We start from the raw sequence: 23,996 nt of genomic DNA on the forward strand, positions 1-23,996 counted from the left end.
GTGTCAGCAACTGTAATAGGACTGTTAATGGAAAGACAGTGTGACTAATTTCTGAGGAACAGAATGAACCATCTTTGCTGTTGCTGTTATTGTTAATGTTACTGTTGTCATTGTTGGTCATTTTTCTTCCTTTCTACAGGTGCTGTAATTAGTTGGTCAGACTTTTTGCTCAATAACTCAACTCAGCAGCTACCCTTTTATAGAATCTTATAGATTGGTGGAACTCATAGATTTCAAAAAAAGTTTTAATATTCAAGAGGATCTTGGAAGTCATCTAGCTGAACTCTGTCTTTTTATAGATGAGGAAAATGAGGCTCGGGGCAAATACATGACATTCTAAATTGCTTTTTGTTGCTACAGAATCAGGTCTAGAATTCAGGTCTCCTGGCTCCTGGACCAGTGTTCTTTTCACCATATCATCCTTCCTCCTTTGTATATCAGTTGCTCACTAAAGATAGAAATGACTGATTTTAGGAGTTTCTCCTAAATGAGGAAGAGGTGTCTCTTCCTAATGCCTGGGTCATTGCCTCCTGTACGTCTTTTTTTTTTTTTTTTTAACCACCAAAATGGTTTTATTTTTGACACTGCCAACATGCACAACAATGCATTACTTTGGTTTCCTTAAACATTACTTAAGTACGCATTAGAAATATATGTTTACATTTAAGAAATGTAACACATTAAAAAAGTCCTCTATAAACATAACTCCTTTTCAATATATTTTCCTGCTTTATTTCACACATAAAAAACATAATCCACAAAGTCATAAATAAAACTATTAACTCTTATGACCTAAAAGTATACACAAATTTTGGAACTTGACAAGAATGTCCTTTTTCTGATTTTATATAAATAACAACATGCAGTATTTGCAATGTTTTTTAATTAAACGAATGACTTACAATCAAAACTTTTATTGTCTCCCAACCAGTTCTCCCTATAATAGACCTTCAGTGCATTTGGTAAAGATGTCATGTATTTAAAAAGTCAAAGTGGTCAAAAGACTAGATTTTTAAAATAGAACAGAAGGTTGCCATTAAATATTATTAAGCCTTATTAAAATCACTTCGGTTTGTCTGAAGAACAAAAAATGCTACCAAAGTGTATATGCTTGTGCTCTCATTTTTTTTTTTTTTAATTTTTGGCTGCACCCCACGGCACGTGGGATCTTAGTTCCCCGACCAGGGATCAAACCTGCACCCCCTACATTGGAAGGTGGAATCTTAACCATTGGACTGGATTTCCGGGGAAGTCCCTATACTATCATTTAAATGGAAGCTAACAAAGTCTTAAAAAACCAGATTAAATTTGTATTAGTCTTGGGAAAAATATTCCACTGAGATTCTGTTATAGGAACAGAATCCATGCTAAGTTTTCTAAAATTTATTTTGAACCATCACTTCGATTAGTTAAAACTTTCAGGGTAAAAATAATGACACATAAAAATGATCTTAGAAAGGCACATTTAGAATTCCTGATACAGAACACTTGATTATTTCGTTTTTGTTTAATGACTGGAAATCTTTATTCCTTCAGAAAATAATAACATTCTTTGTTGAGTGACACCATCTATTTAGTGATTTACTAGATAACCACTCAAGGTATATTAAGTTAGCACTCAAATTATTTTTATGTAACAAAAGTGAAAAAGACTTTTCATGTTGGAATTGTTTCATTATGCATTATTATTTTTAAGGCCGTGATTTACAGAGTATAAAAATTAGAAAGCAAAACATTCTCAATTAATATTCTCACTAAATTTAAATGATTCAAATGATAAATAATGGTAAGCTAAGCACTGTCATTACTTTTAAAATCTAAGTTTCTAAGTTTCATTCTTCAATCAATACAAATATGATCTGCTTCACACTATTAACTGCCAGTCAAACTTTATGTTTAAAAAAACTAAATATTCTTTGTTAAAGAGCAGTTTACAACAAATGTTTTTCCCTGCTCTTATAAAAAACAAGATTCTGATATGCATACTGAACCTAAGTCAAAATCCACAACTGGTAGCCGAAATTGTCAACTTCCAGCCTAATACAACATAAATCCAGTTATTTTGCATAAACAATTCAAAATTAAAGTTTATAATGGAAATGTCAACAAGTCATAACTACAACATTACTACCGATGGGTTTCACTATACTTCAACCAGGCACAGCAGATGTGCACATCTGATAGACAGACTGCTTAGAAAATTAAAGCTATCAGAGCTATAAATAAGGAATACATAAATATGAACACAGCAGTGCCAAAGCATTAGAACTGTTAAAAAAAAAAAGATGTGGTGTAAACACAACTGATAGTTTTCTCCGTAAGCCACTTTCCACTGATTTATAAAGCTATGGTTTTATCATTCTTTTAAAAAGGACAATGTTTCCACATTGCTACATGCAGTGATTTCATTGTACATTCTTAACTACAATGCAATCTTCAATCCTCCTGCAAAGCTTAACATATCTCATCAGGATTTCTTCAGAAAGTCAGCTCGTCATATTTTCAGCAGCCTTTAATGCTTCGGCGGCCTTGCGAAGTTCCTTAATAACTGATGATAAAGCTTCTGGGTTAATTCCTTGTTCACAGAGCCGTACACATATAGACAGAGTTTCCATATCTAATCCAGTATTCAAAATTCTTGAAATCTCAAGCAGAGATTTCTCCATGGTCTCCCTCACCGCATTCAGATTCGCCGCCGCCGCCCCGGCGCCGCTGCTACTCGCCCTGCCGGAGGCCGGAGGCTGGAGGCCGAGGGAGGAGGGCGAAGGGCCTGACCCGGAACTGGAGCGCCTTCCTTTCTCCTGGGCAGTCACACCGCGCGTCCCCCGCTCTCGCCGGGCAGGCTCCGCCCCTCGCGCTCGCCTCCTGTGCGTCGTGATCGAAAGCTTGTGAGTCCGTCACTCAAGATATCTATTTCCCAAGCACTCACCAGATATTTAGACTCAGTACAGGGGCTCCCTCATGGAAACAATTGCTATGGAATTGATAAAATAAGGTAATGGTCTTAAAAAAGCTGGGCAGGAACAGGTGGCAGTTACTGATAAACCTGTCATTGGTCCATGGCAAACTGAAAAAATTAAGGACAATATAGTAAATTTCCAGATAACCAATATTATTCAATTAATTTGAAAAATTTGAGTTTGGTTTTTCTATGTTTTCTTCATTCAGTATTTGTGATACTGGGCACTGTTGGAGATACAGTGACTTGTCCTCATGGACATTACATTCTAAGTGGAGGACACAAATTTTGAACAATAAAACACATATTTCACATACCAGTAACTTCTATGCAGAAAATAAATCAGAGTATCAGGACAGAGAATGCCTGGAATAGGGCAAGGGTTGGTTAACTCACGTAGAGTGGTTAGGGAGGTCTGTGAGGAAGCAGCATTTGAGTGAGGAATGGATGAAGAGAAGGAACCACCAAGTAAAGATCTAAGGGAAGAACATTTCTGTCAGGAGAAAGCATGCGCAAAGGTCCTGAGGTGGGAATGGGCTTGGTGGTAGCAGACGTGGAGTGAGAAAAGGTGGAGAACAGAAGAGGTTGAGATCACAGAAGTGGTCAGGGGCCAGGTCATGCAAGTAAGGCATTTGGATTTTATTCCACATATAACAGGAAGTCCATTGGAAGGTTTTAAGCTAATAGGGCAAGAGAGAGGGAGACAATTTAAGAGATTTTAGCAGTAATTTTTTTTTTTTTGGTTGTATCAAGGTAAGTGTGTGTGCACATGTCTCTGTGTGTATGTGTGAGTGCGCGTGCACACAAGCATGTAGCAGTAATGTTAATGACAGAAAATGATGATGTAGACTAGGGAGGCTGGGTTGGAAATGGAGGCAATGAAAAGTGGCACATTTGGAGTATGTCTTGAATGTTGAACTGACAGAATCTGCTGAAGAACAGAGTGTGGGAAAAAATACAAAAGTGTGGCTGACATACTTTAAGGTGGTCCCCCTGACCACTGCGTCCTGGTGTTCATGTGCTTGTTTAATCCCGTCTCTTTGAGTGTGGCTGGGACCTGTGACTAACTTTTAACCAATAGAATATGGCAAAGGTGATGGGATGTTACTTCTGTGATTACATCATATAAGACTCCATCTGGCTAGTAGGCTTTCTCTCTTTCTCCCTTGCTAGCTTTGAAAAAGCAAGCTGCCATGCTATCAGAGGGCCTCTGGAGAAAGTCCTTTGGCAAAGAACTGTAGCTGGCTTCTAGATACTGACAGTGGCCTCCAGCTGACATCCAGCTAGAAGTCAGGACCCTCAGTCCTGCCACCACAGGAACTGAATGTTGCCAACAACCTCATGAGCTTGGAAGCAGATCACCAGCTGAGCTTCCATATGAGAACTAAGCTTCTAGATGAGAATTGAGCCCCAGTCCATACCTAGACTGCAGCCCTGTACAGCCTTGCTAAGCCCTGACTCCTGACCCGTGGAAACTATGAGATATTAAATGTGTGCTGTTTTAAGCTGCTAAATTTGTGGTAGTTTGTTATGCAGCAATAGAAATGTAATACACATAGGACGTTTAAATCAACTTTTCTAGTCTTAGTATCATGAAGTGTTTAAACAATAAAAAAGCCATGATCCTCGAACACAGCTCACTTGATTTGTAGTTGGCGAAACAGGGCCACAGAGTAAGCAACACATCTGAGGCTATACAGCTCACTAGCAATTAGAATCCCACCTCCTGTTTCCGCAGCCACTGCTTTTCCTGCTGCACTATGCTGCTTTCTATTAAACGTTGTTTTTGTTTGTTTCTGTTAGTCTGTGTGAAGCACATCCTACAACTTTATTCTGGTTTATTGAGGCTTGTCAGAAAAAAAGATGTCTTTCTTTAGCTCATCCAGGAGGTCTTCCCATGTGTGGTTCATCAGAATTCTTAACATGCAACCTGTGGTAGCCTCCATCATGGAAATGAAGTGGCATTGGGTTAGGGAGAACCCTTTAGACTCTCCCAGACACAGCTTATTTTTAAACTTCCTACCCATTCAAGGCAATGCTCCTCTTTCCCCATAAATTTTTGGGAGCTCTTGCCCTGTTTATGTGGCCTGTCCTGGAAAACAGAACCACAGTAGGGGTCACTGAAGGGCCACTGGGTTGAAGTGATAGGAAACAAGAAAATAGAAAATATTTTTAAAATAGAAGGAAAGAAGGAAGGAAGGGAAGGAAGGGAGGAAGGGAGGGAGGGAGGAAGGGAGGGAGGAAGGAAACTACATGGGAGGAATGCAGCCTAAAATGCCAGTGACCCTTGGTGCTCACAATTGAACATATATGATTAAACATAGCAAACATCTCTCATTAGCTGTACAGCTGCTGTCAAACCTGGTGGATGCATCTTACACTGTTTTCTATGTCCATTGCCGGAGACAAGAGACAGGAACTGGAATTCTGGCTAATGCTGCTCTGGAAGTTGCTCTGTCTTTATATAGTTCATGAAGCACTGGAAGGGTTTAGCTAACAGCCTCATCATATCAGGAGACTTCAGTACTTTCTTGGCAATTCTCCTAATTCTCACATGTTTTCGGCCCTTTGTCTCTCGACCTGTTCCTTGCTTAGCCTAGTAAAGTTACTGTTTTCGTTCTTTTAATGCTAGGATGAGAAAATGGAATTCTTCTCTTTCGTATATGAGCCAAGGCATTGGGGTTGACAGGGTAAAATAGGCAACAGGGATAGAGTGAAAGATGACAGATCAACATCGACACACAGTGGACAACCAAATATTTTTCTGTAGATTACAGTAATTTGTGGGGGGTGAGGGGGTGACTCAGGATGAAATGAGGCTTGTAAATAATTATGGTTTAAGTTATGAAGCTGTAGGTCAGACTCTTGTTCAGCTATTTGATATAAGCAAATACTAGCAGTCACATTTTATGGGGAAATGTTTCACCTGACCTAAGTACATAGGAATATTTACTGCAATTCTGAAAATAATTTGAGATTACTAAGCTTCCCCTATCCTTTTCGCTGAGAAGACACCCACCCCTCGCCCGCCCTGTTCCCACACCATCCTGCAAAAATACTTTTTTCACTTCCCAGGATCCTGAAATTTAAGAATTAAATATTTTATTCTTTGCATATTGTTTACCTAAAATTTATATAACTCAGGAATGATAACAAGTGAAGCTTTGTCAGCTATTTATACATGAAAGTGAGTCTATCCCATCATTTCCTGGAGCAGGTTTAGGTGAGGGGTGGGAGGCTGGTTTGACAGTGAGGGAAGTTATACGGTGGGAGGCACTAGGGAGGCACATGGGGGGATACACCTAGGGAAGGTCAGGCAAAGGGAAGGGGGCTCTGAAAACCAACGCAAGCTACTTGACGATTTGCCCGGCCAAGCATCAGCCTAACATGATCTTGGTCTGGCTTCTTTCCTGATCCTTGTAAGAAATGGTAGATGTCTGAACAAGCTAAAAACCTAAATAACGATTGATGTGGCACTCAAGAGCCACACATTGTTACACACTGTTTAGTAACATAAATATTATTCTGTATAGTTCCATTTATTCAAAGCTTTTAAAAGCGCACTGTATTGTCAGGTTACTTAAACGGCCCGCATGGCATTACCTTCTTGTCTGATGAGGGTATATTAATGATATGCAAATTTTGCTGTATACAGGCAATGCATATAGTTACATTTTCTGAATTTCCATATTTCGAGCAAGTTTAATTTTCAGTCAGGGCACTTTACACTGTATTTAATAACACTGTTATGATTAAAATTGGTCGATTAGTTCAACCAAACAAATGATTAATTTAGTAGAATATTATTTCAATTTGGCTATTTTATTCTGTTGCTTAAAAAAATGTAAACAAAATTAGCCAAAACAAAACCAAAATCCCAAACAAATACTAAGCCTTCCAGTTAACTCTGTCAAAAAAATTTGAGGCATTAGAAAACAGATTATTGGGGCGGCGGGAGGAGCGGCAGCGGCCAAGCCCCCCAGCTTCGCGAAGGCTCTCGGCGCGCCGCGGCCCCCAGGCACCCGGCACGCGCCCAAGAGGAAGGTCAGCTGCGCCGAGGGGGCGGCGAAGGAGGAGCCCGAGAGGAGGTCGGCGCGGTTGTCAGCTAAACCGGCTCCTGCAAAAGTGGAAACGAAGCCAAAAAAGGCGGCAGGAAAGGATAAATCTTCCGACAAACAAGTGCAAACAAAAGGGAAAAGGGGAGCAAAGGGAAAACAGGCTGAAGTGGCTAACCAAGAGACTAAAGAAGACTTACCTGCAGAAAATGGAGAAACTAAAAATGAGGAGAGCCCAGCTTCTGATGAAGCAGGAGAGAAAGAAGCCAAGTCTAATTAATATCACACACCTGGTCCTATCAGGGGTCCCTGTTTCCCTTCTTGTACAATCCAGAGGAATATTTTTATCAACTGTTTTGTAAATGCAAGTTTTTTAGTAGCTCTAGAAACATTTTTTAAAAGGAGGGAATCCCACCTCATTCCATTTTTTTAAGTGTAAATGCTTTTTTTTAAGAGATGAAATCATTTGCTGGTTGTTTATTTTTTGGTACAACGAGAAAATAGTGGGATATTGAATATGGGAGGCTTTGATTGTCTTGGGTGTCAGCTTAACATTCCACAAATGGAGGGTAGCTTTTATATCCTATAATACAAAGCATACTAAATGGCAGTTTGGAGTCAGTTGTGCATTTAATGTCTTAAACACTTTAAATTACTTCTCTTCCAATGTTGTTTTTGGTAGAATTGTTTCCTAAAGCAAACCACTCACCCCTTGATTTTGGCTCTCCTGGGTAGAATTTTGTGCACTCTGTAACATCTTTGGTCGTGGTAGTCCAGTTCTTCTAGTAACTGTTAATGTGCTGTGCACGATTGACAATTTGAGTATGTAGTGTATATGACATTAAATTGTGAATTAGTGGGACTTATGATGTAACAGCATATCAATATTTGAAGATATTGGTACTTGATATCCTGTGAAGGAAAATTTGCCCCTAAATTTTAAGCTGGAAAGTCACTGGAATAACTGTTCAGAAAAGAATGACAACTACATGATTTTTTAGATTTTTGGTACGTATGTTGAGAATTGTGTACAAATTGAAATGTCTGTGTACTGATCCTCAAAACAACCCATAAAATCTCAATTATGAAAGAAAAAAAAAAAGAAAACAGGTTATTGGCAACAGCAATGTGAATTTTTGTGAATCCACCAAGAGTTGAAGCAATTTGATTATGATAACTTGGCTTTAAAAATTAGTTCTTAAAAAATATATATATTTATAAAAATTTCCCTCTGTAATGGAGAATAACTTGTACAGTTACTGAGGATTAAAATGTCATTATACATTTGTCCAAATCCATAGAATGTACAACACCGAGCGTGAACCCTAATATAAACTATGGACTTTAGGTGATAATGTATTAATGTAAGTTCATCAGTTATAACAAATGTACCACTGTGGTGGGGAATGTAGATAATGGGGACCACTATGCATGTGTGAGGGCAGGAGGTATATGGGAAATCTTAATACCTTCTGCTTAATTTTGCTGTGAACCTAAAACTGCTCTAAAAAATAAAGTCTACTGAAAAGAAAAGAAAGAGAAGAAGCCTGGACTTCAGAGTGTGGACTTTTCACCAGGGAGGCAGTGATAATGGAAATCTCCCCATGCCCGCCAAAAGTGATGGTATGTGAAAGATTAGCATCCTTAGTTTGAGAGAAATAAAACAGAAAAGTAATGTTTGCAGTTGATGAGGAAAGCTTAGAAATGTCTGGCTAAACTCTTTAGGTATCAAAATAGAATTCATTGATTTACTAGTTTGTCCCTCATTTATCAGTTTTACCTCATGGTCCAGATTACTAAAGATAGATGGCCACACAGAAAAGAGAGAGAGAGAGAGAGAGAGAGAGAGGGACATGCATAGATTGTGGATCTGCTCTGTCTGGCTCTGCCTGGCCTCCCCCATACCTGTCAGCCTGGAGTGGACAGAAAAACCACTGCTTCTTTCATAGGGACAGGATACTCTCTTGCTGCTGGCTGCCTTGTTGGGAGGTTTGCCAGTTTCACTCCAGAACATGGACCATTTGTTTTTGTTGGTAAAGAAATTTTGAAAGAAACAAACTATGATTCCTTGATTTTGTTAAAAATAGGATGCTTGTGGTGGTAGTTAAGTTTGGCAGTCAGGGAGGTTTGAGAACGATATGTATGTCCTGTATGTCTGGGCTAGAACCTTGCTCTCAGCTGTGCAGTGTTTGCTGAATAGGATTCAATATGTAACTGATACAAGCAAATACAGATAATCTTCAGAAACTTAAACATGTTTTTAAAGTAAAATAAGTTAGTCTTTGACCCTAGGATACTATTGAGAGTCAGATCCCAAGACCAATGTGTTTTAGCTGCAAATAGATCAGGTCTCTGAAGCTATGAATGGACAATAAAACCAATACATGCATACACACATACATATGTGCATACACGCATATATACACATCTGTATATGTTCCAGGATTAAGGATTTTAAAATAAATATGAATTAAAGTGACAAATACATAGCTATTTCCTTGTTTAAATTCTTTTATATTCCCATTAGTTAACATAGTAAAATTGAGCATCTTTCCAGCAGGTACCCTTTTAGTACTTTAAAATAAAAATAGTTTGATTTATTAAAAATAATTTCACATAACATTTTCAGCTTTACTCTGCACAGGGAGTTTACGTTAGCATGTTTAATGTCATCCCTGTTTTGAACTCTTCAGAATTTAAAAAATACATATCTGTCTTAGAGGCCATTATGCATCAGTTTATTTGTCTTATATAACTCATCTTAATATTTAACTTGTACTAAAATAACTTATTAAGATTATTTAATTTGCTTGGGAAGACTGATACACAACAGACTTTTTGGTCTTGATGTCTTGGCACAAAGCATCCATAGTTATTACTATTGCATAATTAAGCATACTTCCAGAAATATGACAATGTACAAATTGGAGTAATGCCAAAATTATGTATTTAGAGATTGTCTCAGAGAATAAAAACCAATCTTTCCCTCTAACACCAATTATCCAGTGTTCTTACACACTGAATAAATAACCAAATTGATCATCCTCAACCTTGAATTAAATTTGGAGAACTCTCATTTTTACAGGCTCATCGGGCTTTCATTTTCGTCTTTCAATGAATTTGCCTATGCTGAGCAGAGACATTTGAATCTAATAAACAATTTGTCAAGTGCATTCCCTTGCACTGGGATAGGATTTTTGTTGTTATTTAATTTTTTCTTTTAATCAGCAGCTTTGTCCTGCGTTGGTTAGGATCAGAGCTTTGACCTACTGGTTTGACCTGAAGCCTGCACAGTTTTTATAATTATGATGCGCGTATCTATGCAGAGGCAAGGAGCTCATTATTGTATTTATTTTTAGAATGTATATGTAATAATCAGGTTTATGAAGAATGCAATGATTCATTGGCTACTGATAGTTTCTTTTTGTAATAAATAATAATTTATCATGATTAAATGGGATTAGGATGTTGTTGTTTCCCTAGTTTATAAAAACACAGTAAAGAAAGAAAAACAAAATAAATGTAAAATAAACTTTAATAAGTATAAGTTACTCAAAAAGCATTTTAAATAGTTCATGTGGAGTTTAAAATTGCAAAATGCTTCATTATTTATACTTTTGGGGACATTTTTTCACCAAATTGCCAAAATAAATCAGTTATTTTTGTGATATTGCAAGTATTATTGAGAATGTGTTAATATTTGGCAGCATTAAATATATAAATCAGTCTTTAGCCTTAAATAAAACTAAGCAAAATGACCTTGTGAACAGATGGCTTAATAAAAGAAGAATAATTTTTACATTTTCCTCAAATCTTTTGCCCATAGCATAATTTTTACCTGAAATTCACCCTACTTTCATATCCCAGCCTCTTATGCTTTTAACAAGTGCCAAGTCTTTTTCAAGGCCTTTCCTATATCTTTCTACTTTATGTAATTTCCTTCTTTGAACCTCTAGTCGTTATTTGTGTACTTAAAAAATACTTTCATTAACTCTTTATCAGTTACAAAGGCTTTCAATTTTAAGCAACAGAGACTCTGATAGTGGCTTAAAAAGATAGGGTTTTCTCTCACATGACACAAAATCTGGGAGGAGGTTGCTGAGGGCAATATGTCAGCATCTCAGTGATGTCAGCACCAGCATCACTGTGATTCTCTTATTCTTTCCCATTTGATTCCAAGATGGCTGCCACAGCTCCAGGCATCACTTCAGCTTTCAGTGCAGGAAGGAGGGGAAGGGCAGCTGCTAGTCATATCTGGCTTTCCTTATATTAGAAAAGGAAAAATTTCCTAAACACACCCTACATACTCCTTACATTTCATTGGCCAGAACCATGTCACATGGCTACATCTCCTTGTAAGGGACTTTGGGAAAGTGAGTCTTTAGCTCTTTTTATCTTTGTTGTAAAGGATAAGAGGGTTGGGAACCAAGAATAACTGTCATGGATGGTAATCTGTGTTTAGTCACTCTTGTTACTTCTGTATTGCTGATATATCTCCTACCTATAGACGTCACTCCACTATTATTTATTGAGATAAATTATTTTTGTATAAGAACCATGTACTTTTCAAAAACACTTTAAAGTTTATTAATTTATTTGGGATAAGTTAATCGAAGTTTAGGAAAAATTCATAGTATGTTGATTGAAGGTATTTAATCAATATTAATTGAATATCTATAAAACAAAAAATAGTTCTGGCAATGTTCTAAGGAATCACAAGGAAGACATAGCTTCCTATGAACATTCATATAAATATTCATAAATGTGGTATTCATAAGCGATTTTGATGAAGTACAGGCTATTTTTGCATTTGATCTTGTTAAGTTTCATCCTTTATGTTTCCCTCCTTTGGAAGGCCAAGAAAGAAGAAGCAATAATTAGAGGGGGTAAAGCATTCATCTCTTTTTTTCCTAAATTAATGTATGTGTAACAAAATTTTAATCCAGCAAAGTGCGTTTTAATCAATAAACAATGAACAACATAACAAAACATGTATTCAGTATTTTATTTGTAAATACAAATTTACAAATAGTCTGTATTTTGAAATAATTTATACTTTTGGGGGAATTTATTAATTTTGATGTATGAGACAGAGAAGGAAAAGAGAGGTTGATTTTTGTTTTTGTCAATCATGCAATTTAAAATTTTTTTACAACAGTTATGAAGATCTATATTTAGTCCTTTTCAAATTTCCAACAAAAGTTCCTTTCAACCTTTTTCTTTTCCAACTAATGTCCTCATGTTATATGCTCTAAATATAGGTGCTTCATTTTCAAAATGATCATTGTTTTATGTTAAATACAGAGCTGGGAAGACAATACTAATATATTTACATGTAAAGGGCCTGTTAGACATAACCATTTTTTGAATCTGTTATTGGTTCCTGCTTTCTGCTTTTTTTGGTTTTCACTTAACATTTTTCCTCTTTTCAGCACTGAAGACAGGTAGATTTGCACCAGTTGTGAAACTGGACCTCAGTGTGCTATCGTAACAAATGACCCTCAGTGGGATGCCGGGAAATGGCTGAAGTACCGGTAGCCAAGACTGGCCTGTATTTGAGCAGCAGAAGTACAAGGGGTCCTTGAGTGTGTCCTGTTGATGGACCCCCCTAACTTCTCAGGTGCTAGAAGAACTGAATGAGTTCAGTGATTCCCGAGGACTTGGGTTTCTTTCATTGAGTGTGGATGTCCCCTGGTGATTCTGAGCCACCTAAGTACTAGAATTGACCTATGTCCCCAGGGCTAGTAATGGTCCAGAGATTGAGAATCTCTGGATGATGGCAAAAGGTTTCTTCAGATTTATCTGAATCTGGATACAATGAACAGAGTTAAAGTCTTATTGACCTTGAACGTAATAGTGAGTGTAAGGGCCTCCACATTATTCCTTTTTATCTAGAACCCCTTTTGATGAAAATATTTTATTAATTCTGAAAAAGGTAAGAGACCAGAGAAAGGCTTTAAAAATTATTACAGTGAAGCCATCTGGAACTGGGTAAAGTAATAATTCCAAATGAGAGCTATAGATATATTTTTAGTCCTTAAAATGTGTCAAGGTTTTAGAAAAATATTAGGAGTAATTTGCCATTATTGGAAGTGCTTGCAAGATTAAAAGCACTTTGGTAAGTACAAAGAATGAGTTCTTTAGTTAATAAAGAGTAATTTGGTACTTTTATATGAAGACGTCAATGCACATTAGATACATTAAACATTCCAACAGGCAGCCTCTTTCCTAGATGACTGAATGGACAGAAGTTGACTCATGAAAGTTCACAGAACAAGTTGCCAACATAATTTGAATTTCAGTCTGTGACTTATTCCCAATCCAGGTAGCTACCTATGATTGTTCACCTATAAGGTACACATTTATTAATTGATCAGCCAACACTGATCCAGTAGTGACTGTGTATCAAGCACTGTAGTAGGTGCTGAGTTTCTAAAGATGAGTAATATCTAGTTCTGCCTACAAGAAGTTCATAGACGTTCTGTGTTCACCTGATCATCTTGCAGCCACCCACATGGTTATCATGGAAGGGGCAGTGGCCTCCTTGGTTTTACCCTGGCCTTCAGCCTGGGAATTTGTCATGAAATACACCTGAGAAATATGTTTTAGAGCTAGACTTGCTTAGACTATTTGTGTATTGTACATAAAAATACAATTGTGCATGGATATTTGGGTGAGACCATGACTTTTTTTGATGTGAATATGTAGAAATGCCCTTTTGGAAGTTTTCAAATATTAAATTATTGGCAGATCAAATATACTATCACCTTTCTTTTAAACTTTCTTTTCTTCTTTTCATTGAAATACGAACGTTCCTCTGCTCTTGAGCCAGTTAGTTCTAAGCCAGTTGGTTCTTGCCACTGGTATGCTCCCCAGGTTGGCTTCCTCTCATAAATTTATTTTATGTTTGCTTCTGACTTTGAAGATCAAACGTTCTTAGAAAACTTCTTTTTGCTGTTCTGTGTAATAGGTAATCCAGTGATCACCTGTTAACTTCTTTGTCTTCAAGACACAGATTCCTAAATGTTAGAATGAAAGAGACCCTAGAAATGGAAACCTCTCAACTTTCATATTCCCTCAGACCCAAATTTATTCCTAAGGATGCATTATGTCTCTTTAGTTTCCATTAAAACTGGGCATAAACTTCTCAAAAGAATGAGAGAAACAGCAACAAGCAACAATCCCAAGGTAGTAATTCTTATTGCTCATCAACTTTTCATATTATATGTTGATACTATACTATATTCATAGCCCAATTAATATGGTTTTTAAAGAGATATCTGGAATAGATTGGTAGTTGCTAGAGGCAGGGGTGAAGGGAATCAAAATATACAAACTTCCAGTTATAAAATAAGTAAGTCATAATATACAGCGTGGTGGCTGTAGTTAATAATACTCTATTGCATATTTAAAAGTTCTGAAGAGAGTAGATCTTAAAAGTTATCACCTCAAGAAAAAAATTCTGTAAGTATATATGGTGATGGATGTTAAATAGATTTATTGTGATGATCATTTCACAATATATACAAATATTGAATCATTATGTTGTACACCTGAAACTGGTATAACGTATGTCAATTATACCTCAAACCCCATTAAATCCACAGAAAAGTAGTGTTCAAACAAAGATATTTGGGGTGATCTTTACCACTATGTTTCCTATTAGCAAGGATAATTAAGAGAGATGATTATATAGTTACACATGTCTCTGGAATGTGTTTTGAACTTATATTTTATTGTGAGTATTTCTTGCTGAAAATCTACAACAATTCAGATAAAATAATAAAGCTTTACCATGAAGCTATGACTCCTAAAATACAGAAATTGCCCACTTTTCATGACATGGGCTTTTGCTTATTTCCTTGCTTTCTACCTCATGTTCAGGATGACCAGCATCTTCACTTGTTCTAAAGAAACATCAGCCTAAGCAGAGATGATTTCCTCCACTCCCATCCAGATGACTTGCTGTTGGTTCCCCCTTCCATGTTTGTTAGGAAGGTTAATTAAAATTTTTACTCTAAATAGTGGTAATTAAAATTTTTTCCCTTAGTTTTTGGTAGGCTGTAAAGAAGACTACTGAGGAAGCAATTAAGCAGGAATATAGTATCATGAAGCTGTGGAAAGAAAAAATGTGTACTGCTATCAAAAATAGGAACAGTTAACATTTATTCATATTCTTTAATCACAAATTTATGCTATATTTGAGTATTCTTCATGTTTGAACAGAGGATTTTGCAACTATATTTCTTTTCCTCAGTATTGAATTTCTTCCATTGAAATGATCTAACCAGTCAACAAACTTTTCTCTATAGCGTGCCTGTCTAGACATGGCTCACTTATTCCAGTGAGAAGGCAAATACACTGGACAATTTCATTTGTTTTCACTAAGCAAATGAAATTCTTCCCCTTTACGTCTCTTCAAAGTGTATATCCTTTGAGTTCAGAAAGGAGAACAATCCCCATTGTTTATTTCTTAGATTCTCAACATCATTCATTTTGAAGATAAGGGTCAGCTAGCCACCCCTGGAATCTACGCTGTGATAACTGATGCTGCTCAGGTGAAGGACCTCTTGTGACTTCATGTTGTTCGTTTATAAGGAATTCTCACGGATGTAAGAAACTGAAGTGTTTGCTTAAAATAGCCCCTTGGACTAAGTTCTCCAAGTGTTTTCTTTATTTAGGCAATATCTAGGTATTGTTCCCTTTAAGAGGGAACGACAAACAGTGTCTTTTATACAGTTTCAGATTACTTCATGTCATACAATAAATATCAATAGTAAATAACGAAGCTATTTGACAGTTTTAAAAATTATGATTAATAATGCATTCATTCTAAGAGTATTTATTAAATGTCTTCCATGTGCCCAGACTGCCTCAGTTTGAAGATTCTAAGTATTTCTATGATCGTTAATTTCATAGACTACTGATTATAGGCCATAGTGTAGTCTTTTCTATTTAGGATCCAAAGGAGGCAGGAGATCAGGATTTTTCTGGACTGAGGGTACAGTCCAGAGCCTCATACGTAGTGTGTGCTCAGTAGATGTTAGTTCTCTATCTCTATCCACCCCTCCACACTTTTCTTCTCCGGAAGTATAAGGGATCAACATCCCAAACCCTGAGTTTGTCATAGTGGATGTAAGCTTCATAGGGGTATAGAGCTTGTCTATTCTATTCACTTCTGTACTTCGGAACCTGGAGAATGCCTGCCACCAAGTAGGAGCTGCCTAAGTGAGTGTCCACAGGCAGCAAGGATGGCCCTCCGCAGTGCTGCTCAGGACCTGTGGAAGCAGCTCTCCACTCCCCTCCGCCCCACCTCAGTGTAAGCACCAGGTCCTCTTCTTTCTTCTCCCAGGTTCTTTGGTTGCCTCAAGGTTTACGAGGTAAAAACTACTCTTTATAGTGAGATTGGCAAGCCATGCCTCACGTTTTTCCTCAGTTTACCTCTTGTTTCATTGCTCTCTGTTTTTTTTTTTTTTTAATTTTTATTTATTTATGGCTGTGTTGAGTCTTCGTTTCTGTGCGAGGGCACTCTCCAGTTGTGGCAAGCGGGGGCCACTCTTGATCGCGGTGCGCGGGCCTCTCACTATCGCGGCCTCTCTTCTTGCGGAGCACAGGCTCCAGACGCGCAGGCTCAGTAATTGTGGCTCACGGGCCCAGTTGCTCCGCGGCATGTGGGATCTTCCCAGACCAGAGCTCGAACCCGTGTCCCCTGCATTGGCAGGCAGACTCTCAACCACTGCGCCACCAGGGAAGCCCTGTCTCTGTTTTGATTAATTTATGTTTATTTCTTTAACATTGATAATATAATGGAATACTCGAGGCCCCATTCCATAGTCTTAGCTCCTAAAAAATCTTCTTCTGACTGGAGTAACAAAATTTAAATGTCTTGTTGCTCAAAGATAAAAGTTAACCATAGGGAATTGTTCTGTGCTTACACTTTGTTGGTGTTTATTTTCAGTTCATCTATTAAAGATCAGGAGGATTATAAAAGAGAAGCAGGCACCTCAAATTTAACTTTTAATCATACATTCTGTGGAATTACAGTGGTTCCAAGGGATGCATGAAAACTCTTATTACACTGTGTGGTGAGTTTTAATTACTTGAAATCCAAATATGTAGTACTTGCAAAAGAAATTCACCCTTACAAAGCTGATATCTTGGGTATAAAACACTGCTTCTAACCCAGTAATATAATAGTGTGAGCACAAAATTGCACACAATCTGTGCACCCTGAATAGTTAAGCTATTTCATACTATCTGTACTCTGTGGATGCTAGGTAGATGACAGCTTGGAGAATCACTCACCCATAGGTGATCTGAGAAGATATAATAGATTCTGTTTGCAATTCTTTTTTGCTATCTTAATTCTCAAGAGAGAACTGCACTGTGTACAGAGTTGCTGAGATTGTGCAGGTACTACCTGTGTAGTGATATGATAGGTGAGAATGTCTATTTCAAGCCAGGTATAAGTAGGTAGAGCATATTAGGGGATCATTACTGGTCAAGCGTTTAGTTTCTTAGCGCTCAGGTCTAGAAACGTAGTAAAATGCTCCCCAAGAGATCTAAACCTCAATTTCCTTGTCTGTAAGATGGGTATAATCATCATGCTTACTTCATGGTTTACTGTGAGAATTAAATGAATTAGTATATGTAAAGTATTTAGAGGAGTGTCAGGTACTTAGCAAGTGCTCAGTGTTACCTATTATTATTGTTTATTATTATAAGTAGGTTATATTTGCTAAACTCAAGAGATGCTGGTTTCTACCACTGTTTTAATTTGCAGAGAGGCATATCATTTCTAGGGAAAAGAATACTCCCTATTACTCCCTCTGTCCAGCACTATGTGATCTGTGATATTAAATTAGTAAATTCTAGATTATGTGGTGAGAATTAAGTGAAAGGAAAGTGAATTGGATGGCTTTAAAGGATTTTTTGAGTAAATGTGGCAAAGGCAAATGATTCTCATATCTACTATTGTGATCTTTCTCGGGCTACCAGTCAGGTAGTTCTCTTTTCCTTGGATGGTGCTGACAATCAATCTCTCTTTTCCCTCCTTCCTTCCTTCCTCCCTTCTTTCCTTCCTTCCTTCCTTCCTCCCCTGAGTAGGGGCAACTCCTTTCCAAGGAAGGTGTAATCTCCCTCAACAGCCTTTCCACCCCTAAGACAGCCTCAGATATTTCTAATTAATTATGATTAAGTATTGTATTAGCTTGCTAGGATTGCTGTAGCAAAATACCACAAACTGGGTAGCTTAGAACAGCAGAAATTTGTTTGTCTCACAGTTCTGGAGGTTAGAAGTCTGAAATCAAAATGTCAACAGGGTTGCGGCCTTCTGAAGGCTGTGAAGGAGATTCTGTTCCATGCCTCTGTCCCAGCTTCTGGTGGTTTGCTAGCAATCTTTGGTGTTCCTTGGTTTGTAGATCTCTGCCTTCATCTTCAGGTGGCATTCTTCTTCTTGTGTGTCTATGTCCAAATTTACCCTTTTTATAAGGATACCAGTTATATTGGATTAAGGGCCTGCTCTACTCCAGTATGACCTCATCTTAATTACATTTGCAATAACCCTATTCCAAAAAAGGTCACATTTTGAGGTACTGGTGATTAGGACTTCAACATAGGAATTTTGCAGGGGCAGGGGTGCAGGGGAGGACGACAATTCAACCCATAGCAATCATGATCCTCAGATCCCATTTTTAAATGCTCACATGCAATGGAACCTGTTCCTTGGGTTTGTGCCTTACTTAAAAATTATGTAAAGAAAAATTCACCAACCAAAAATGAATAAATGAACCCACCCACTGCCAGCCAGGGATTTTAAAGCTCAGTTGACAAGTTGATTGAGATAGGCTTCATTTCATAAGCACAGGTTCAGAAATGACATTCTCTTACATTCTTACAAGGATCTAACACCCAGTAAGTTGTAGTGTGAAAAATAAGTTCTAAAAAAAGAATGAGTAAACAGATAAAAGAGAAAAGAACCAAATTTGAAAATTTTCAGATTTTATATAATCTACTTGCTAGGAAACTATAAGAGTGCCACCCATCCTGTATTCTGTGGAATTGTTCCAATCTTACCACGAAAATCTTACATTCTGTAAACTTAACTTTCATATCTGAAAAGTTTCTGATAACTTTCATATCTTAACTTTCATATGTAGTACATGCTTAGTATGTACTAGAGTGGTAAAACAAGTTAGTGGTTGATGATGACTTACATTACTACCTCTTTTTTGCCTGGCACATAGTATAAAAAGTGTGGAAGGTCTACTGATGAATAACTGAAGATATTTTTAGTAGTTGCCTTTTACAGCATATAACATTTAAAAGTAAATAACCTTTAATTGGCTATTTTTTAAAAGGTAGAGATGAGATGAGTGTTTTGGTTCGATAGCCAGGCTTCCTCTGATATATGTATGTTTTTAATAAAATTTAAATACAGATACCTTTGGAAGCACAGTTATAATGGGAAATTAACAAATTAAGTTTTTTATCCTTTTATCCAATTTATAATCTTTAACACTCATTAAAAATTACTGGAAACAAGTGCTTTTTTTTCCTGAGGAGACGTCTTACTCTGAGACATCTTACTATATAACACAGGCAAGTTTTAGTATTTTTGATGTTTGATACCTATCACCTAAAACAGTATATCTGAAAACTATGCAACATTTTTCTCACTAGTAATAATAGTCTGGAGAATCTCACAAAGCAGTAAAACCCTATTAAGTCATAGCTCCTACATGGACTACTAATTTCTAAACCTCTGTACTTTTTGGTTTAAACTGAAAACAGTATTTTGAGACCAAGCTTGTATTTTCATAAACAGTTTAACTAAATTAAATTTCAAAAGGTTGGATTCCACTTTTTTGAGGGCTTCTATGATACTGTATACTAGATGTAGTATCTAAGGCTTCTACGATACTAGAAAACTTTGAATTTTTCACCGTTTGATTCATGATTTTATTCTTGTGGTCACTGATTAGTAGGGCAAACACAAACTCAAGATATTCTTATGCTCACAATAAAAGACAAGTTTTCAGAATCAGTTCAGATCTTAATTTATTTCTATTTGTTGGAATAGATTTCATTCCTTTTATGGAGGCAAAAAGCCATCGAAATACACTTCTTCAGAAATGCTAGCAACATCACAGGTACTGATGAAAAATCCGAAGGATTATTAGTCCTTTTCTTTGAATTATACACAGCATTTTAATTAAATTATGTAATTAACATTAACAAATTAATTAACATTGCCTTAATTTTCCATTCAGCTCTATCAGTGGTAACTAAAAGCACCAATTTTATGTCTAGTTATAGCCAAGGAATATCAACAAAACACTGAGTTTTAACAAGCCCTGAAAATGGTTCTGATACAACAGTAATTTTGAGGATAGCAAAAGCCATTTTCACCCTATTTCTTTTTCCTTGCTCACAGAATCCCTATTTAGATATCAGTTGGAGATCCAATGATCTCAGGGAAAGTGGTTCTAGTTTCTGGCCTAGGAATGAGCAGGAAACCCAGTTCTGACCAATGGAGTATAAGGGGCAATTCCCTAGGGGTCTCCTGTGGAATATTTTCCTCTCTGATAAGAGACAGGGTACTCAGAGAAGCTCTCTGCCCTGTACCACTAGCTTCATCTGTTCTTGAACATGGTCATGGGAGGACATGATGCTTGGGACTCCTCCAACAATCTTGCCAGCCAGAAAAGTCCAAGAGACTCTCAGAGACTCTAAACCTGACATCATAGGGCTGCTGAGCCAACATACCTGCAACAACCTTTCTCCAAACTGTAGGGGGGAAAAAACCTCATTTATTTAAGCCACTATTGGGTAGTATTCTGAGTATTTTGACTTGGCAGCTGAAAGCATTACTAACTGATATAACCAGGCATTTGTAACATATAGTACATTACCAAAGCATACACATGGGATTCTTAATGGCATCCATTTGCCCATTCATTCATTCATTCCATCAACAAACATTTCTTAAGCAGCTGCCATGTGATAATCACTGTGCTAGACACCAGAAACACAATGTTAAGCAAGACAGACACGTCTTCCTGTAGTTTGGGTGAAATGGCATGAGTTATTCAACTCAGTGGCTAACGTATAAACCCCCCTTCTCACCCCTGCTTTTAGGACAGGTTGTGTGTATGTGTTTTACACCCCACTTCCTGTTTGTGAAGTTATCCAGGAAGTTTGGCCAGACAGCACTACCCAATTCCTTAAAAGATCAGGAGGAAGCTTGGTCCAAAATTTTTCAACAATTTCTAACCCCTAAATTAGGACTTTAATATGTAAACATGAAGATTTAAAGGAGGAATGATTGAAGACAATGAAATTATAGAGGATGGAGATCAAGTGAGCATGAACTTAAGAACGTTTGGGGACTCTAATCAGGGTTCTTTTCTGAAAGTTTGAAAATGAACTTTTAAGGCAAATAAAATACTGAGTGTAAGCAAATGGAATATTTTTTCAGATAGGGAGTGATGATAAATTCATGTTACAAAATCAAAACACAGATTGAGGAAATGTGGAGATCAGTGAAGAGATGGCTCTAACAGGTTTCTAAGGTGTCTGTCTCTAGGTTCTGATGAAGTAATTGACATTTGAGGCTCACCATGTACCAGGCACTATGTCTGTTGCATCTCATTTATGCCCTACATTGACTATGGAAAGAGACATTACTGTCTCCATTTTACCAAAAAGGAAGCTGAGGTCCAGAGAGTTAGGTAACCTCATCACATAGTTAATAAGAAGTAGAGTTGATTGAACTCAGGTTTGTCTAGTGTGGAACAGTGTGTCCTCCTGCTATGCCTTACTACTTCCTTAAAGACAAAGAGGCAAGCCACTATCATCTTCTACAAAATATCCTTTTGTCCCAAAGTTGGAGACTGAATCTTGGATCCATGGACCATTAGGTTAATTCCATCTGGCATTTAGAGTCTTGTTCTTGGGAATAGTTTAAAAAAGTGTCTAACTTCTTAACAGCAGAGCCAGCAATTAAAATTTAAGTTCAAAGGATCTGGACTAAATATCAGAAGGATCTTCTTTCCTCTTTTAATTTCAAAATAAATGGATTTCAGTAGAGACGTTTCCTTTCCCTTGAGGAGGTGATAGTTATACAGGGATAATTTGAACAGTAGTTATACCCAGAGTTGACCTGGACATATATAGACAAAGGGAAATTTATCAGAGAGATGTTTTGACCAGTAATCCTTATAAACACCCCAGAAATGGTTACCCACTCTTTTGTTTGTTGAGCCATCAGTTTATATATAAGGCTAGACTTTCAGCTTTAGTTGTGTAAGCCTAACTCTCTTTTTACAGACATGAAAGTATTTTGAACTGGAAGTATCAAAACAACTATTTTGATCTTTTTCTACATGAAGATAATAGCTACTTAATTTGACCAAAAGGCATAGTTAGGGAACTTCTGGGACTTTTGTCCCATGGGGGTCTTTATATACTATTATGGTTTGCAAAGCAGTTTGGAACAAATAGCATTGATGAGCCAAGCAGTCTCTGAAATAGTGAACAGGAGAAATCAGGAGAGTTGTCATATATTGGGTGGGCCAAAAAGTGCCTTCGGTTTTTTAAAGTAAAATAAAAGACACATTTTTCATTTTCACCAAGAACTTTATTTAACAACGTATTCACCCTTTTGTTCCACTACCTTCTGCCATTTTTCAGGTAACTTCATAATTCCTTCTTCCCAAAACTTTTTATCTTTTTGAGCAAAGAACTGTTCCAGGTGCCTTTTGCAGTCTTCCAGGGAATTGAAATTTTTTCCATTAATAGAATTTTGTAAAGACCGAAATAAATGGAAATGCGAAGGTGCAATGTCTGGTGAATACGGCGGATGAATCAGAACTTCCCAGCCAAACTGTGACAGTTTTTGCCTGGTCATCAAAGAAACATGCGGTCTTGCGTTATCCTGATGGAAGATTATGTGTTTTCTGTTGACTAATTCTGGATGCTTTTCGTCGAATGCCACTTTCAGTTGGTCTAACTGGGAGCAGTACTTGTTGGAATTAAACGTTTCGTTTTCCTGAAGGAGCTCGTAATAGAGGACTCCCGTCCAATCCCACCATATACACAGCATCACCTTCTTTGGATGAAAACCGGCCTTTGGTGTGGTTGGTGGTGGTTCATTTTGCTTGCCCATGATCTCTTCCGTTCCACATTATTGTCCAGTATCCACTTTTCATCTCCCGTCACAATTTGTTTTTAAAATGGAATGTTTTCATTACGTTTAAGTAGAGAATCGCATGCGGAAATACGGTCAAGAAGTTTTTTCTCGCTTAACTTATGTGGAACCCAAACATCAAAGCGATTCACATAACCAGGCTGGTGCAAATGATTTTCAAAGCTTGATATGGATGTTTTGAGTATGTCAGCTGTCTCCCGTGTGGTATAACGTTGATCGTTCTCAATTATTGTTTCGTTTGATCGCTGTCAACTTCAACTGGTCTACCCGACTGTGGAGCATCGTCCAGCGAGAACTCTCCAGCACGAAACTTCACAGACCACTTTTGACACGTTCCATCAGTCACAGCACCTTCTCCATACACTGCACAAATCCTTTTTTGCATTTCAGTTGTGTTTTTATCTTTCTTGAAACAATAAAGCATGATATGCCAAAAATGTTGCTTTTTTTCTTCCATCTTCAATATTAAAATGGCTACACAAAAATTCACCAATTTTGATGTCTTTTTTTAAAATGCACGCTGATATGACAGCTGTCACATACAATCTAACAAAATTGTTTCGAATGAAATTAACGACAACTAAGCGCTACTTTATCCATCTTACGGAAAAAAACCGAATGAACCTTTTGGCCCACCCAATACTTTTACTGTAAAAAGTGTGAACAGTTTGAGAGAGAAAATATGCCAGATTTTCCCTGGGGCCATATAGCACAATCAAATAAAGATAAATACCAATGTAATATAATTCATGAGATTTCAGTGAGGAATTAT

The 23,996-nt window shown here is 37.2% G+C and overlaps 2 pseudogenes; one reads left to right on the top strand and one right to left on the bottom strand.

Annotated features, from left to right (window-relative positions):
• Positions 1-2,486: 2,486 nt before the first annotated feature.
• LOC137764617 (mitotic-spindle organizing protein 1 pseudogene) lies at positions 2,487-5,356 on the bottom strand (annotated as a pseudogene).
• A 74-nt stretch (positions 5,357-5,430) lies between these two features.
• LOC137764618 (non-histone chromosomal protein HMG-14 pseudogene) lies at positions 5,431-7,361 on the top strand (annotated as a pseudogene).
• Positions 7,362-23,996: the final 16,635 nt, after the last annotated feature.

This window comes from Eschrichtius robustus, chromosome 5 (genome assembly GCF_028021215.1).
Source record: "Eschrichtius robustus isolate mEscRob2 chromosome 5, mEscRob2.pri, whole genome shotgun sequence".
Lineage (NCBI taxonomy): Eukaryota > Metazoa > Chordata > Mammalia > Artiodactyla > Eschrichtiidae > Eschrichtius > Eschrichtius robustus.